The following is a 4,574-nucleotide window of genomic DNA, read 5'->3' as shown; positions in this document are numbered from 1 at the left end:
TATATATATATATATATCTACCTTGTTTCAGAAATTAAGTATACTAAATCATTTATTTATGCGAATTACATATTTCACCACTAGAACGTTACATGAAATACAAATACATGAAATACAAACAAAGTAGCCAATAATTTATTCCTTTTTTTCACAAATTAGCCGAATTTTTCATTTTATTTTGAAAGATTGTTTTTATAATAATATAATATCCCTTATGAAAAAATACACCCAAGTGTTGGCGATCCGAAATGATAAATTATTTTTAAATTAAATTGAGTGTTAACTCTCACATAAACTTTCAACTTGAGAATTAATACTCAATTTGAATATTATTTCGATCCACTATGCAAGCAATTCTCAAGTAGAACACAGAAGTCATGAGGACATCATGACCTCATTCGTCACTTATAAGTCAATTTTTAGGTATCAAATGACGTCATGATGATGTTCTGTGATTTAATTATGACTTAATTATGACTCTGTGTTCTACCCTTATAATGTTATAAGTTGTATATTTTTTAGTAAGGGATCGTACTCTTAAATACTGGAGACCATTATAATCGCACTTAATTGACACATATATTCTTACGATTTAATTAAATATCCGGATGATTATACCCATTCCCGTCGAACATAACGGTCGAGGTCGAGACTCTTCTAGTTTCCCTCTTTTTTCGGTCATTGCGAGCAATATTTTTTTCATTCTTCATCACATTCGCTTCCTGGAGGAACGATTCCATGTCGCAGCTATCATCGTTGCAACTGTCGTCGATATCGCTACACTCCTCGTCACACGTTGGCGCTTCTAGATTCTCATAAATCCAGCGCAAATTCTCATTTTCTCGATTTCCCTTCTGCTGCATAAATTTACCCATTTTCATATTATAAAATTTCATAACATTAAATATATGGCTATCTAATTTATTTCGCTAACGGGAAACCTGCGTTTATTGCATTGTCACAAAGAATTGCACCTTAATACGCTATATATATGGATCTCTTAAAAGCATACATTTATAAGCTATTAAATTATATTTTTACCTATACTGCAAAAAACAATTTATAAAATTAAAACAACTTCTTAATGCTATAAAATTGCATCTTTTGTATTTTGAATTTTAAAAGTGACTAGAGCAATAATATTATATTTGAAAAAGCAGTTTCTTAATTATTTGATGCGATTGTTAATGCGACATTAATATATATATTTGTATTTGAAAACTATTATATATTAATTTATCAAATTGCACTTGATATTTGAATCTAATAGAAGTCTAATTTTATTTGCAGTTTTACCATATATGTTTTATTTTGCTATTCAACTTTTTCGATTATAAGAATATTTTTATATTAAATAACATTCTATGATAAAATTTATATAAAATTTATATTTTACTTTATTATTTATATTTTACTTTATTTTACTTTTATCTTAATTTTTTTTCGTAAGGCTTTACAAATAGAATTTAAACATTACAATTATTATTTATGTCTTCTAGCTGCCGGAAAAATATCAAGATGAGATCTTTCTTAAAACAATCATTATTCTCATATTTTATCGAGAAAAATGGTAAAAATGAAATCTATTCACAAATGTTAAAAACACTCACACGTGCAAAATACTTCATTTGGGACAGAAATATGTACTATAGTATTCGACATTTAACGGTAGTCTCGGTCTACTATCAGCAGCCGTGACTCGGCTATCAAGAGTAAGTACCATAGATATAATTGCGCATTGGGATGCACTTACGCACTTACTAATATGATATTAAGTTAATTCAATAAAAACAGAGGCACGAGTCAAGCGCAATTAAATTTATAAGGCGAGTATCCAAGCCTAACTCAAGTTCTTCTTTGATGTACTATATAATTGACAGCATATATGTATACATTAATTATATATTTACAGCTGCCGTATGTTATATAGTATTTATATTTATAAAAAGCACTAATGACAATATCTGAATTTGAATACATTACATTATATCACACACGAACACACACACACACACACACACACACACACACACACACACACACACACACACACACACACACACACACACTGCGCCAATTTTTTCGCGAAATAAAGAATAGAAAAAAATAATGAAAATTAAGATCAAAGGAGAATCAATGGCTACTAAATTTTATTCATATAATAAAAGAAATAAAATATATTTTTCTTTGATAATATGACATTTATTTAGGACTCGATGAGGAATAAAGCTCATTATTTCTACATCAGACAGGAGGATCCATCAAGCTTCAGCTCAATCGCGCAAAACGCCCACTTACCTGGGTGTTCTACGTTTATCACGCAACTGAGCTCGGTTCTTCTATAGTTCGTCGAATAAGATGACATGACGCCGACCTACTAACATCAGTCACCAGCATCGGCAATCTATACATGGATTCCTGGTGAAGCGAATTAAAAACGGACACGCGCCTCCGAACACGCATGATCTTTTTCAAGATCTTCTTTATGGACTCATTAGGTGTTCTTGAAGAGATCCGCTTTTTTGATAATATTCCTTCTCGAGAAACCTTTGACTTTTTAAATAGCACTGAACTCCGCATTAGCGCAATCTAACCTTGAATGGAATTATTATTAAATCAGTCTATATTTTCTGATAATTTATGTTATGTTTTTGCTATTTAGAAACTTTTCTCTTTAATAATCAACAAATTTAATAAATAAAAATATTTAATACAAATTTAATAAATAAATAAAAAAATAAAAATAGACATTAAAAATATTAGCTTATTAATTTATTTAAAATATTATAAATATATAATTTTTTATGTACCAGGTGTATAAGCTTAAATCCGCTGTTTTTAAGTTAAAAAAACACATTTTTTTTTCCTAGGAAGCAAAAACAAATTATTCAAAGTACCTCGCTAACTATACATTTTTCTCATCTTTCGGGCAATTTGTGTACCACGCCAAAAAAATTCCTCATCTTTCGAAGCAAACCACTCATCAAGCCATTTTTGGACGTCTTCGTAAGAATCGAAGTGCCGCTTAGCGAGCGCGCTCGTGGCCCGCGACGAAAACAGGTGATAGTCAGAAGGTGCCAGGTCTGGTGAGTAAGCGGGATGAGGTAGCATTTCCCAGTTGAGTGTCTCCAAGTAATTTTGGACCATTGTTGATGTGTGCGATGGTGCGTTGTCGTGGAGGAAAATCAGCTTGTCTTATCTTTTCCGATAATACGGCCTTTTTTCACGCAGAGCACGGTGCAATTTGATCAGTTATTGATATCCTGCATATGCTTTTTTTTTTAGCAAAAAACTAGACATGATTACGAAAGAAAAAATGTATGTGTTGTATGAAATTGCTGATGATGTGCACTGGTTAATGTTAACAGATGTCAAACACATAAAAAAAAGTGTGTTTATATGCTCAGGGTAGCTTTGTACGCTCACTAATGCTATCTATGAGCAAACAGCGGATTTAAGCTTATACATCTGGTATATTGTATATTTTTTCTTTCTCTCTCATATGCATATTATGTATATATGTATATATATATGTATATATTGTATATCATGTACATATATATATATATGTATTATATACACAAGGTGTATATAATACATGATTCTATTTTATTTTAAACACTGTCAATTTTCTCTAAAATTATTGATGTATTAAAAAATATTTCAGATGACAGTGAAACGATTTTGATTTGTATTTTGTGTTGTTTTTTTTTTCTAGATAAAGAAGATATAAAGATCATCTTTTTTTTAAATGAAATCATATAATTTTTTCGTATAATATGATTTCTCTAATTATTCTACATAAAAGTACTAAAAGATAGATTTCAAAAAAATTAATCGTTTCCAAGATATAATACATATTTTATATTATTATTATTATACTTTAGTCTAGCAAATTTTAACATATAAAATATCTAATAAACTATTAATTCTTCAATATCTCTACTTTTTTCGGTCTGTAATAACGTTACAACATCGTTATATTTCTACAATAACGGTAACAAATTCAATCATTACTTATTATTTTATCATTACTTTAATCCTTTATTAGTTTTATAATCTATTCAACTTAATCTATTCAATAGATCACATTATTTTTAATTGACTAAAAATATTTCATGATTGAAATTTTTCGAATAATATCAAAAAATGTTTTGTATAAAAATGTTCTGTATCATATATCAAGCTCCGATAATCATATTAGTATTAAAAATCTATAATTTATATTCCTATATGGATTTATATTCCTCATACCATGGATAATAAATAATGTATTAATTTCAATCATTAAATCTAACTTCTATAATTAAACAATTCAACATATTCCATATTTTTCTATTAATACGATCTTACTTTATCACTATATGAAGAATTTATTGCCAAATATTTATTCATTAAATAATAAAAAATGTTAAAACTCATCGATCTCAATGAAACTTGATATCCAAATTCTAAAATCTTTTTTTACAATGACTACAGATATAATCTAATAAATTTTCTACTATAAATATTATAGTTTTCAATCCAAGAGCAATAAATTCATGATGGAACCAATAGATAGCGTCAATTAGTTT

At 28.3% G+C, this 4,574-nt stretch overlaps 1 pseudogene; it reads right to left on the bottom strand.

The window, feature by feature from the left end:
* Nucleotides 1-2,436, bottom strand: part of LOC108692438 — a 6,477-nt pseudogene extending 4,041 nt beyond the window's left edge.
* Between the last annotated feature and the right edge of the window lie 2,138 nt (nt 2,437-4,574).

Source organism: Atta colombica, unplaced genomic scaffold (assembly GCF_001594045.1).
Source record: "Atta colombica isolate Treedump-2 unplaced genomic scaffold, Acol1.0 scaffold70, whole genome shotgun sequence".
Classification (NCBI taxonomy): Eukaryota; Metazoa; Arthropoda; class Insecta; order Hymenoptera; family Formicidae; genus Atta; species Atta colombica.
The sequence above is the reverse complement of the archived record's forward strand: the minus strand, read 5'-3'. Positions and strand labels throughout refer to the sequence as shown.